The sequence below is a fragment of the Onychomys torridus genome, chromosome 9 (assembly GCF_903995425.1).
Source record: "Onychomys torridus chromosome 9, mOncTor1.1, whole genome shotgun sequence".
NCBI lineage: Eukaryota > Metazoa > Chordata > Mammalia > Rodentia > Cricetidae > Onychomys > Onychomys torridus.
Window position 1 is genome coordinate 60,236,720 of NC_050451.1, and position 14,939 is coordinate 60,251,658.

The window sequence follows — 14,939 nt, forward strand, 5'->3', positions numbered from 1 at the left end:
TTTGTTGTCAAGTTCTTTAGCACACATTCCAGAAATTTCTCCCTTATTTCCAATTTTTGTTTTTCTTGACCAGACCTCTGGTACTGTTTGTTCTTACTTGTTTTGGGTTTGTTGTTGTTGTTTTGTTTTTGTTTTTGTTTTTGTTTTTGTTTTTACAGGGTTTTGTTTTATAGTTCAGGAAGAATGGAAACTTTTTGTGTAACCCAGGTGGGATTGAACATGTGATCCTCCTGCCCCAAACCCCTAAATGCTGAGGATACAAAATCTACTATATTTAGCTTTTAATCTGTCTTGGGGACTTCTATATTTATTTATTTTTATTTTTTTTTAATTTAATGTGTGAGGGCTCTGTGCACATTAGTGCAGTGCCCAAAGAGGGTGTCAAAATCTCCTGGAGTTGGAGTTAGAGTTGATTGTGATCCACCCTGTGCAGGTGCTAGGAACCAAACTCTGGTCTTCTGCAAGAGAATGAAGCTCTCTCAACCATTGAACAATACCCCCAGTACCTACATTTCTTTTTTATGCTTTATATGTATATATAAATATATACACACACATATATACTGTATATATATATACAAAATACACACATACACACACACGCACACACACACACACACACACACACACACACACATATATATATATATATATATATATATATATATACATACATACATACATACAAAATATCCATATGTACTTTGTATAGATATGGCTGTTTTCCCTACATATGTCTGTATTATATGCTTAAGGAGACCAGAAGAGATCATTGGATGCCCTGGAACTGGAGTTAGGAGATGATTGAGTGCCACTGTGTAGATGCTGGCAATTGGACTCAGGTCCTCTGAAAAATCAGCCAGTGTTCCTAAGTTCTGAGCCATCTCTCCACCCCCAGGCTCCTACATTTTTTAACCTTACTCAAAGAACTGAGTTTTTTAATTCTTGCTTTATCCTATATTTGGTTAACACTCACCTCATTTGTTCCACTTCATAGTTGCTAACCTTTAAAATTCCTTTTTATAATACTTTGCTTCGATTTGTTGTTTTCTGGCTTTTTAAGATTAAAAACTTAAGAAATTTTGGACTTTAATTATTGTTAATATGGACATTTTAAGGTAAAAGAGTTTAGCAGATGAATCATATACATATATTTACTAAATTGTATTGCTGTTCAGAAGAAATATTTTCTAATTTCTTCTGTATTCATTTAATATTCCCCATGTGACAAGTTTCCGCAAATACAGACTTGAGACAATGCGCATTTGTCTTAAAATTCTAGAGGTAAGAAATCTGAATTAAAGTTGAGGGGTTGACAAACTGCCACTCATTTTAGAAGCTCTGGGAGAAAAGCCATTCCCTTGTCTTTTGTAGGCTATTGGTATTTATTGGTTTGTGTCCCCTTTCCTTATACTTGAAGTGAACAGTCTGTCATCTCTCCATTCAGATAATTAGTTCTATTTTTGCATCTTCTTCCTCTGGTTCTGATTTTAGTTATTTATTTTATTTTATTTTATTTTATTTTATTTTTGACCAGAAGATACGCTGCTTGTAACTTCAGTCCTTTGAAATGTACTGAGTCTTAAGATTTTGGCCAAGCACATGACATATCTCTGTAAATATCACATATGTATTTGAAATTAATATATGCTCAGCTACTACTGGATATAATAATGGAATATAAATTAGGTCCTTTGGTTGATGGCACTGTTCAAATATTTATTCTTACTGCTATTCTCTTGATTTGTCTGTCAATTTATAAGACAGAATTAATAAAATTCTCAACTAAGACTGGGATTTATATCTTCATTCAGTTCTATTGATTGTTGTCCTGAATTCTTCCAGACTCTTGCTATACAACTATCCTTCTGAGAATCACTATGTGTTTTTATCAATCGGCTCATTTACCATTATGAAAAATCCTTTTTCTTTTTTGTGAGATCCTTTCAAACACAAATTGGACATTAATAGTGTCATTACAACTTTCTTATGTGTCCTCAGTATACTTCTCCGGTCATTCATTGTCGCCTTACCTACTGTTACATGTTTCACAACAGCATAGAACCAAGTAGTGTCCTAGTCTTCTGACAATGTCTGAAAAGTGCTTTGTCCATGAACTTTGAATAGATTTCTGGTAGTGGTTCTCAACCTGTAGGTTGTTACCCCTTTGGCAAACCTCTATCTCCCAAAATATTTGCATTAATATTTATAACAGTAGCAGAATTACAATTATGAAGTAGCAGTGAAAATAATTTTATGATTGGAGCTGATCACTGTATTAAAGGGTCACAGCATTAGGAAGGATGAGAACCTCTGTCCTAGGGGATCAAGGTAGGTCTCTCAGAACTGGGTACATTACTATAAATGTGAAATATTTTAATACAAGTCTCTCTCTCTCTCTCTCTCTCTCTCTCTCTCTCTCTCTCTTCCTCCCTCTCTCTCCATATGATCCCATTCACCTTGAGTTCCCTTCCAGAAACAGAGCAAACATTGTTCTCACATGTCTCTGACTCGTAAGAATGAGCCAAATAAATGAATAGCCTTTTGTTTTGTTAACTACTCATCTTCAAGTATGTTATTATCACAACAGAAAATGGAGCAACATCTTTTAGTAGAATTCTCCTCAAATTTGTGAAGAGATCATTTATTTTCACAGGAGCTGGGACTGACATTGGCCAGGATCCTAAAAATTGTGTCAGATACAAGCAAATTATAAAATATGGTCCCTATTTACAGTCAGTCACACAGGAATGAATGATTTGTAACAAGGCTATCAGACAGTAGAACATCTGCACTTCAGGTTTTCAGCTGTGAAATGAAAAGTGTGAACTCAAACTCGCTTTAAAAGATTCCACAAAGAAAACATGTTCTGCCAAGTTTCTATCTCACTAATTATCTTTATCATTGTCTGACTGTTATTTCATTAAAACAGAACAGATTTTTAAGGTATGGTAGCTTTTGGCTTCAATACAATGCTACTGTTAACATCTTTATAACCTGTGAGATTTGATACAATGTCTAGGATTGTCCCATGAGGAGTAGGAGGACTGGCATGATGTTGTCATGGATGTTGACAACCTGAAGATGGATACAACAGGCTCAACTTGAGGATGGTGATCTGCCAAGGAGAGAACCCACCAGGATGAGGTTATTTCAGGTGAGGTAGAGACTGTGAATTCAAACAAGACCCAAATAGAAGTCTGATATGTAACAAGGTGGGTGATTATTGGCTTGTGATGGAATCAGATGGAACTAGATTTTAGAAGCCTCTTAATACCAGCTGGGCACACACATCTTGCCGTCCCTTCTCAGGAAATACAATCCATTATAAGAGTCTTGCTATTAGTATAATTTCTTTCCTTATTGGGTACCGTTTTCTTTCATTGTGTGTATAAGTTCAGACAGAAGTACTGCTCAAGGTCATACCAGGCACATGTCCATGGAAGCAACAAGCTACAGAGGACTGAGCTCCCAGGTAGAAATATTGGTTTTGTGGTTTTTGTTTTTTGTTTTTTTTTTTTCTGGACCTCTTTGAGGAGCCTTTGCCTAGTGGAGAACTTCAAGGTTGGGCTGATTTTTCAGATCAGTGGTATTCAAAGGGCCAAAGTGTACTGTTTACAAAGAACTTTCTCATCTCCAACTGGTTCCTAGAACAAAATTCCCAAAGCAAAGAGTTTCCCTCGGTGGAGCTACTTGGTGGCTGTTTATACATTTGCACAATTAACATGCCTTTTAGATGTAAATAGAAATCAGCCCAGAGGAACACACTATTAAGCAGCGGGCAACGTGCAGCGTGTTTTAATAAGGCTGTCAGTGAAGGGTTAACCTCAGTCCTTGGAACCACTCCTCCTGCTTCAACAGCACCAGGCAGAGGCCTGCTGAATAGCTGAGCTCCCACAATGCAGCAGAGAGGGCAGTGTTGTGAGGCACTCCCAGGTGACACTGTTTGAATGTCATTTAAAGTTCACTTTCATTATTTTAATTGTCACTGTAAAAATTTCCCATTCAGGACTGATTATGTTCTAAGAGAAATCAGAACTTAAATTCCAATCAATCATAATTGAACGTGTTGTTGCAAGTGGCATATAAAGCTGTGTCTCGGATGTGATTAAGACAAGTATTAGTTACTCGGGGAAAGCTGGAGGGAGATTTAGGAGCAAGCAGGATTAATGCTGGATAATTTACATGGCCGAAGCTATCAGAGGAAGAGGAGCAAACAGTTAAGAGGTGGCTGGTTCTGTGTGCTCTGGAAAGGGGGGACTAATGCTTGCAGCTCACATTGCAATCACCCCAAAAGTTATGAGAAGGGCTAAGAAAGAACTGAAGCATCACAGGATCTGACCCCAAACTTTCTGGAGATGGGCTAAGTTTAGGAGCTCGTGTTGTTTCTTTGGGTCTCAGCTGTTTAATAAGATAATACATAATCTGGGCTAGTGAGTTACCTCAGTGGGTAGAGGTACTTGCCACAGAAGCCTGGTTCCCTGCATTTGATGGCTGGATCCCCAGAGGAAGGTGGAGGGAAAGAAATAACTTCACAAAGTTGTACTTTTTCCTCCACATGTGTACAAGGTACTCATGACATAATTCCACACCCTTCACGTGTGCATGTAGGTGCACGCATGCCTAAGCTCTGTCAAAAAGGGAAGAAGAAGGCATAAGAACCAGCTCAAGCCATTTGTTGCCATTGAGATGGAGTACTGGGAACTAAGGTCAGAGTACCACGGAGAGGGAAACATTCTTCACACCTAGGTCCCTTCCTCTTTGCCTCTTCTGAGATTTACTTGTATGTATGGATCATGGGCTTAAGGGGCCATCCTTGTGGATCAAACAGATCTTAGCTCCTTTGAAATCCAACCACAGAGGAAGAGTCCTTTGCTTGCCCCTTGTGCTAAAACTCAGTTGCTGGGATAGAGGAGAATTTAAACTTTGGAATCAGGAAAATCAACACATCATATTTGTTAATCTCTGAGGTCTGACATTTGGATAAATCAGGAATCATGACTACCCTATAGGGCTGTAGAAAGAACAAGCACAATAATGACAGAATTGCCCAATTGTAAGTTCCCACATAATATTAATCCTTGTGAACTTTAACCCATCAATAATACAGAATCTCTCTTGTGGGGTGGGAGGTGTTTCAGAATAGATGCCAAAGATAAGTTCCCATGGTTTCTGCTTCTGGGGGTGTTTCTAAATGTTAGAGGTGCTCTGTCCAGCAGTTCCTGTGGCTGAGCTTGGTGTGCACCGCACTCCCTCCCTCCTGCTCTCAGGAGGGTATATGGAGGAAAGAGGAAATCCAGAAAGTGGCTCTTCCTTTTGCGGAAAGTACCAACAGTCTCTGGTTCCAGAATATCCCAGAAAGAGAGGACTTCCACACTCCCCACCCCCCAGACCCCATTTACAAACCAATTTTCCTGGAAAGGGAAGTCGGGGGAATCGTCACGAACCTAATAAAGGTCTCTGAAAACAATGTTTCTCCATTTGAAAAATAAACCATGTCTTTAAATGCATTAACTCTGTGGGGAAATAAATGTAATAAACCAAATTCAATCCCTGCCAACATTTGTTTTCTTATCTATGTAAAATCAATATACTTGTTGCAATTATGTCTTTCAATAAATCCTCCCAAAGCCTTATTTTCTCATAAGATTTCCTGCCGCACACAGATTCATTGCGTTCATTTTCCATCTAGAGAAATTGTTTCTTGCGTTTTCCAGCCTTCCGGTTTCCTTGAAGGAGGCTGTTCCCCGCCCTTAGTGACTATGTCCCCTCTTCAAGGGCCATTTAGACAGCAATTACTTTAATTGGATTGTGGTGCCCACCCGGCTGGATTTTGCACTGATAGAACAGCCCTCTTCGAGTAGGGGTGAATTTTCTGGCCCTAACTGACATCAGTCTGTTCCTGCTTTGCCTTTCTATGGTTTACAAAGGGCAGCTGGGAGAACTTTCATCTTTTCCTCTGTTGGGAAAGCGACTCATTAGGGAAGGGATGGCAGTGGACTTTTCAAGTGGGACTCCTTTTACAGACATGTGTTCCTGAGCTTGTCTCTGGCAGGTTTAGAGATGGACTGCTCCAGGCCAGAGCCCCAGGAATCTAAATCTTAAGAGATGACCAGTGTGGCACACACACACACACACACACCCCGCCCCTGTAAGTATCCAAGGAGTAAGATGGCCAGCACACAGTGCTTGGCCCTTGGGCAGCAGGCTTTCATCCCTCTCATTGCAGAGAGACAGAAAAAGGTGAGAACGGGAAGCAAATGGCCTCAGGCAGTCAACACTGAACTTCAGTTCTGACTCTGCCGTAATGTGCCGTTAATTTCCACATGGCTTCGGTGTTTTCCTTTCCCCTACTTTTTCAGGTTGCTCTGAAGAGTAAAATTGTTCGTTTTAGTTGTCAACTTGACTGGATTAAGAGATGCCTGGAAAACTGATCACATATTAGTTCTGGGTGCAACTGTAAAGGTATTTCTGGGAGAGACTGGCTTATTGGTCAGGTGGCTGAATGAACCAGATCTTGGCTGAATGAACCAGATCTCAGTATGATGTGTGCCATCCAAGCAAATGGTAGGCTGGTTAGAACAAGAAAAGGAGAAAAAAGTGGTTACTTTTTCTACTGGAGCTGAGAGCTGAAACAGTCTTCCCCATACCCATCATGCACTTGGGCCTCAGAAGCTCTTTGCCCTTTGAACTTCAAGACACAGTAAAGATTCTTCAAGTTCTTGGGCCTTGGTCGTTAGATTAAGCTACATCACCACTGTCAGAAGAGCTCTGTCTTATAGATATCATAGAACTCATCAGCCATAATCATGAGGGCCAATATCCATTCTCTCTCTCTTTCTCTCTCTCTCTCTCTCTCTCTCTCTCTCTCTCTCTCTCTCTCTCTCTCTCTGTGTGTGTGTGTGTGTGTGTGTGTGTGCTTAGAACTGCCATCCATCAGCTGGGCATTGGTGGCACATACCTTTAATCCCAGCACTCTGTGAGTTCTAGGCCAGCCTGGTCTACAAAGCAAGTTCCAGGAAAAGCGCAAAGCTACACAGAGAAACCCTGTCTTGAAAAACAAAAACAAACAAACAAACAAACAAAAAACCCTGCCATCCATCATATTCACATTGGTGTGTCTCTCTGTAGAAACCCTGGCTAGCACACAGGCTCATTCTTAGCTTTCCTTATTTCTCCCAGGATTCCATGTTCTGTCTCCAGATCTCCTCCTGTTTCTTTTTCTCCTTATTTCTTGCCTATAAATTATTATTATTTATTTTCTTGTTTTTATGAAATTTTTTAACCAAAACTTCCCCTGTTCTTAGCCCTCCCCCCCATCCACTCCTCCTACACTGTTTCTCTTCAGATACAGGGGAATATCAACCAGCCACGGTATATCAAGCTGCAGTGAGACCAGGCACCCCCTCCTCCACCAAAGTTGGATGAGGCAATCCATCAGGAGGAACGGGTCCCAAAATCAGGCAACAGAGTCAGAGACATCCCCCTGCTCTCACCGCTAGGAGGTCCACAAGAGGACCAAGCTATACAACTATAACATGGATGCAGAGAGGTCTTAGGTCAGTCCCCATACAGGCTCCCTAGCTGTCAATTCAGTCTCTGTGAGCCCCTATGAGCCAAGGTTAGTTGGTTCTGTGGGTTTTCCTGTGGTGCCTTTGACATCCCTGGCTCCTACAATCCTTCCTCAGCCTCTTCTGTAGGATTCCCTGAGCTCTACTTAATGTTTGGCTGTGGATCTCCGCATCTGTTTCTATCAGTTGCTAGGGTAAAGCTTCTCTGATGACAGTTGAGCTAGGCACCAATCTCTGAGTACCGCAGAACATCATTAGGAGTAATTCCATTGGCCTTTTTTTGCCACTCATGTTTGGTTCTATCCTAGGTCTCTAGGGTATCTCGCTTCTGGGTCCTGGCCCTTGGTGCTATGGGTCTCCAGCTGTGACAGTCATCGGTTGGTCACTCCCACAATTTCTGCACCATCTTGGATGTGGAACAAGGGGAATGAATACTCCTCCAGTGCAAACTTGTACAGCCACTTTGGAAATAAAAATGGTAGTTTCTCAGAAAATTAGGAATCGAACTACCTCAAGACCCAGCTACACCCAAAGGACACTATACTCTACCACAAGGACACTTGCACAACTATGTGCACAGCAACTTTATTCGTCATAGCCAGAACCTGGAAACAACCTAGATGTCCCTCAACTGAAGAATGGATAAAGAAAATGTGGTACATTTATACAATGGAGTATTACTCAGTGGTTAAAAACAATGACATTAGGAAATTTGCTGGCAAATGGATGGAACTAGAAAAGATCATCCTGTGTAAGGTAACCCAGAGCCAGAGAGACAAGCATGGCTTGTTCTCACTCATAAATAAACATTAGCCATAAGTGAAGGAGGACCACACTACAACCCACAGACCCAGAGAATCTAAGTATCAAGGAAGGCTGGAGTGGGGGAGATGCATGAAGCTCCCTGTAAAGGGGAAATATAATGAACATTGCCAGAGGATGGGGTAAGGGACTTGGAAGGGTTAACGGGGATGGGAACAGGAGGGATCAGGTGGGGGAGGATAGAGGGAGAGAGTACTGGGAGAGACAACTGGAATCTGGAGGCATCTCTAAGATGAGCTAGAAACCTAGAGCAATGGAAACTCCCAGGAATAAATGAGGGTGACCTAGCTAAGACTCCTAGCAATAAGGGATATGGAGCCTGAACCGGCCATCTCCTGTAACCAGGCAAGATTTCCAGTGGAGGGCCTGGGACACCAACCCAGCCACAAACTCTTGGACCTACAATTTGCCTTGCTTACAAGCTGTTTTTTTTTTTTCCTTTTATCTCATCGTCTCCCAGGGCACTGGCACCCAGTGTCAGAGGAGGGACTGGAACTGGCCTACCCCACCTGCCTGCTTCACTCCAGGGGCTATCCTGCAAATTGGCTGCTTGTTTCAACGACTCCTCCAAGTGATTGCAAAGGCACGGAGGAAGCACTTGAAACATCTCTCTCTTACAAAATGCTGTTTGTTGTGTCAGGACAGGAAAAGGCCATCAGCCTGGGAAAGTCCCAGCAGCATGGCACAACTTGACACACTGAGGAGACAGGAGATGAATGAGCTGCCAGAGCTGCTGAAGACACTATAGACTTTCACTTATTTATTGAGCTAAATTATTTATCTTAAGAAGTTAACTGCTCTGACTCGTTTATCACAGGCTCCAGGTCCAAGCATTATTGGGAACAGGAGTATGTGACCCCAGCAGTGAAAACAAAGACTAAACAATTAAAAAGAGAGAAGCTGATACACTCTTGACTGCGGGCTCTTTGCTCTGGAAGGAAAAGAACAATGGCCTAGAAGTGGTGGCACACACGTGCACCATCCATGCCATGAAAGCATTTCTGGGCTAACACTTTGTCCTACTTGGCTACACTGATTAGTGGAGTCTGTGACTCCAGGTGCCATAGCCACCAGGTTAAAGGAGGACCATAAAACAGCTTCCTGAGATGTGGTCAAAGGCTTCAGAGCCTTACAGAGATGAAAGGATCTTGTTCAATATTTATAAAGCCCCGGGTAGCTCCTCCTCCCCCTTTGGAATTAGGTAATTATCACTAGCAGGAGGTTTACCATCCACCTCTTTTCAATTATTAATCAGCAGAAAAGGCCAAGTGTGCACAGAAACCCAACTGTGAATGCTAACAGGTATCTTTCAGTGTGAGGGCCTCAGAATTTGCTACAGACAAGAAAACCAAAGGTGGCACTTGCCCCTCCTTCCAAACTCTCCAAGGGCTTCTTCTGTGGGGGAAGCTGGCTCAGCTTACACAGGAAGTCATGACTAGCTCCCATTTGTTGGTTGGAAACAGTCCTTCTGTGATAGCCTGGGTATTGTTTGAAGACTGTATTAGAATAAGAAAATAAATAAGAAATATTTTCCTAAACCAATTCATGCCTTTCCACAGTAGAGAAGGCCAAAGTCCAAAGACCAATACTCCAGGCTTTGAAACAAAACAAATTTGGATTTTTTACTTTCTAAACTCCTTGCACTATTATCAACCTCTATATCCATCCATACGATGGAAATAACCATCAACACCTGATAGGGTTGTTTTTAAGAATTAATCTCTTGAGCCTCCATGCTCAGCAGTCAAAATAACAACAAAGAAGACTACTGTTCCTGCCTGCTTGCTTCATGTTATCCTCCATTCACAAATTCTCTCCTGTCCTTGTCATCTAGCTGAGGAAAACTAAAACTAAAAAAAAAAAAAAAAACACTTTAGATTTTCAGAAGAGCAAGAATTCCTTTGATTTTTACATCGCTCCTCTCAAGAATCAATGTAATACAGCAACTGTCAACCCCCAGAGCCCCATCCCATCACTGTGGTGACTGTGAGCTGTGTAATGACAGTGCAATCCAGAGGCACATTTTGGTAGAAAGGGCCCTGAACTTGGAGTCAGAGGTCTGTCTGGGATTTAAATTTTTTTTCTGGTAACTGACCTGCAGCTCTGTGAGGTGGGTGGGTAATAACCAAGTTTAGATGAGAAAAGCACTTCAGAAATTACCGGAAGATAGCTTTATGAACAGCAGTGGCTTTTGTTAGTAAGATATGAGTACTTTATCATTTAGCTAAGAAAGATATTCATCAACAAGGTATGAATGGCTTTTGCTGGGCCTTTTACCCTTGACAGTCACTCCTTGGACAAGACTCTGCTCAGCAGGCAGGAAAGGTTCTGGAGAGGGCTGGAAAATGGGTCTATGGTGGTGGTTGTATCTACAAGGTAGGCTAAGAAAGAGATGGCTCTTAAAAATAGACAAGAAGAACTTCAGGTAAGAACTATTTACAAAGATGTGGGCAGGATTTAGGAAAATCACTGAAGATGGTCAGCAACCCAAAAGAAGAAACAACAGGGCTCACTCAGATAGCCTTAAAGAGGTTGGGGATGAAGAGCCTGGAACTTGAAAAGTACTGTGTCTGACAGAACCAGGTATGGGAGTCACACAATTAGCTCAAGAGAAGGAGGGAACAAAAGCATCTGTCTCTTTGCTCTGTCCACTTGCTCAAGATTAACCCAATCAGAAGTGGGGAGGCTACTCTTGAAGACCCGAGTCCTTGAGCAGAAGCAAGTTTGGAAAAGAGGAGGGTGGCTCTGGGGACCTCTATAGAAGACAATCTATATACACACACATTGAAAGTCAGAGGAACTTTGATAATTATTACTCAGTGCAGGGTACCAAGCAGATGATTCCTAATGACCCTTGTGCCTTTACGAATGATCAGTTACTTTTCTAACCATGTCTTCTAAAGCTTAACTTGGAAACCAAGCTACCAAACTGGACCTAGGCAGTTAAATCTCCGATGGCCTCTTTGCTTTAATCTACTCAAATTGTCGACGTTTCTAACAACCCATCTTTCCTCCTGGTACTGAACTCTGTTGTTATAATCTCAGGACATCTGGTCAATTCAGTGCAGTGAGAAGCCTCTGCAGCAATGTGTCAATTTCTGGAAAGGCAGCTGATGCAATTCACTCTCTTCTGTCATTGCTTGGGGCTCAGTAAAAGGTCAGTTCCTATCTAGCGGTAGCTCATACTTTGAATCCCAAAGATGCTCATCAGATCTGGCCGAGATGAAACCTGGTTGAATTCTGGCAGAGGCTACAGTAACAACGAGAACCTCACCTGAACTGATTGGTAGGGTTCAGGATCAAGTTATTCAAGTGTAGCATTGGAAGCAATTGAGTCTCTGCCTCGTCCCTTGAGTTCCTTCCATGAGAGCTAGACTGTCTTCAAGAACAATTAAGAACGATTTTATCTGAAAGACTTAACTTTATTTTACATACCATGTTATCTCACTCCATGGACAAGTCTTTTGCTTTGATCTCTTTCTTCATTTAGTCTTTCATCCATTTGCTGCTCACTCTGAATGAGAACTCATTTTATGAATTCTTTAATCCTACTCAGTCATCCTGCTTGTTTGTCTCCTTTATCTTATCCCTCTAATCCTCTCCAGATTCTCTGTGCTGTTTCTCCGGAGCAGATGCTTTTGAGATCTAACTACCTATTAATCTTGTAGACTTCCAGGAATAAAGGGAAGCCTAGGCCACTTGAGGATGTACTTCCCTAGCTGCTTGGAAACTCTTGTACTATTTATTGTGTGTGTTCTGGCTGCCTCCATGTAACTGAATCTCTGGTCCATCTTCAGAAAGTCACACTCAGTTCTCAGGCCCCATGTTCTCCTGGCTGTGATGTTAGTGGTTGCCATCATTGTTCACACAGAAGTCATTGTTCATGGTGTGAAGTATATTATTATTGCATCATTGAAGACTTTCTGAACACTTGCATGAAAATTTCTATGATCTCTTTTGATAGAAAAAAATTTCCTGATATTCTTCTTTTTCCATTTCCAAGTATTTGCTGGTTTTTGTTTGTTTTGTTTTATTTTTTCATGTCTCTCTTTTCCCTAAGATCTGTGAAGGCATGTTGTGTTTCTCAGGATTTAACCAATGGGGAAGATGTTAGTCTGAATGGCTGCCCTGCTAGCTACAAGTCAGTGGGATGATGAAGGATAATGAAGGCAGAGTCCCTGATCTTTGGAGGAATACATACCCAATGAGAACTTGGCATAGGTATGTACAACTCTTCACAAATAAGGAAAGCAGGGAGAGCTAGCTGCAGAAAGCCCAAGGAGGCTCCCAGTAAGGGGATTTCCTAGAGAAGTCCCAGCCTTCACTCCCCTCTGCCTTTCCAGGGGAAGAGATATGACCCATCCCCTCTGGAGGGCATAGTAAGACTCAGGATTGTGAGCTGTGCTGGACACTGCGTTTTCCCCCTTAGGCTAACTTGGTAAGATGTTTCACAAATAGGTATATTCTAAGAGAATCGATGATCCCTTGGGCTGTAGCATATTGCTTTCATGGCGCCTTCTACTTTCCCTCCCCAAATCAACTATTACATGCAGGTCTGACTTCTCACTAGCTGTTCAGCATGAATTACTTGCTTACACATCAAAGAACCTAGGAAGAGAGAAAATGAAAGAAATGAGTCAATGATGGTATAATCCCAGACTTCCCACAAGCTGATTGGCAAAGGGGATTTTTATTTTGGTAAAGCAGTGTATGTCTCTCAGCACCTAGACAGCATTAGGAGAAGAACGCATAATTGTGCCCTTGTGGAAGGGGATCCATTTTAATATCACTAGACAGATAGCTTTGATCTTGATTTACCTTAACTTATCCTGGAAATGAATCACACAAACACTTGCCCTATACAAAGACAAAAAGACAATTTTCTCTTTGGGGGTTACAAGTCAGCTGTAAGTAGGAGACGGTCCTTGGCATAATTAGAGAATTGCTAGACTTTATATGTTGGTGAAGGGCAATCACTTGAAATTAGATGCCCATAGTGTGACTCAGACTTTGTATTTTTAGAGAATAGTCATATCCACTAACCTAAAACGATCTGTTCCTAATAATAACAAGGCTGCTTACATTGCTGTTCACATCACCCACAGACCATCTTGAAGACTCCTATTTTAAACTCCAGCATGTCCTACCAAACATGAGGGAAAATGCCATCCCTTCCCCAACAGCTCATTATCTAGAGAGTAGGATGTTCCCATGGAAGACTTGGGAGGTTTGGAAATTGTCATCCTCCTCTGAGGATGTGATTCTGAGACTTTCTTTGAGCTCAAGACTCAGGCTCCCCACTGAGTTTCCTCTGATCACTCTAGACACATTGACATTTAGCCTCATGAAATTAATTTTCTGCAGAATCCAGTTGGCAACCATGAAATGCTTTGGGGCTTTCCATGTGATAGTATAGTTTTTAAAGTTTTTATAATAGAAAATTACTGTTTGGGGTGTTAGTTTTGCTTCTAATTTTATCATAAGCTTTTGAGGGTTAAGTCCTTAATTATTTATATATGTAACTGCATCTTGCTTATGGAATATGTACAGAAATTTAGGACTATGTGCAGATGTCAAGTTTCTTAGGTTGGAGGTACCTTTCTACATTTTCCTTTCATCTGACTTTTCCCTCTGACTTTTATTATCCTATCATCTTAATAGAGTGCCTGTACAGAATGAGTGGATAATAAATACTGATGGAGCCATTAAATGTATGGCAGAGCTCAGAAATATGAGACTGACATCCTGACCACTAAACTAAAGAGGTACCTCAGAGATCGGAATTACCTTCCCCCCCCCCACTTTCTCCTTCGTAAAACCGAAATTTTAAGACAAAAGCCTTGGCTTTGGCAGCACCAACAAACTAAGCTCAGTCACTTGTGCCAATTTGCCAATTTCAAAGACAAGACAAGCTGAACAGCAGACAGAGGAGATTAAATCAGTGCAAGATTAGAGGACCGAATAAGGAGGTCCAGTGATGCCAAGTTCATCTTGAGCAGCTGACATAGGCTCTATGTTTAAGAGAGAAGGAACTGGGAAGGGGGCAGGTGAGATGCATGATTAAGTTTCCCTGGTTATGGTGCAGTGTCTGGTTGATGAGTGTCTCAGTTCTGGTTCTTCAACATGGTCTGAGAAATTGTTAATGCTGTCATCACATGATGGGAACAATCTGGATCCTGCAAGTTGACTGCTTCTGCTCCACAGTGCAGCCCCACCATCATGGATAATTGCCCTTCTCTGAAGGTTGGTCTGTCCATCCAGGTTTGGCTGTCCTTCAAATCCCAGGTGGCTGCAGGTTTGAGACTGACTTATCTCTGTGCCTTCAGTCTGGAGCAGGAAGAGGCAGGTCAGGTAGGATGACATACCTCAAGTGATGAATGTGGTCTGTAAAGGGGCAAGCAGGATTCTGACCTAAAATAAAAGGGATACACAAAATGAAAGCAGAGATGCCAGTTTTTTTCTTTCTTTCTTTTCTTGCTTTGTTACCTTATGGGCTTAAGAGAGGAATCAATACCTTTCAGGGGAAAAAAAGAAAGAAAGAAAGGA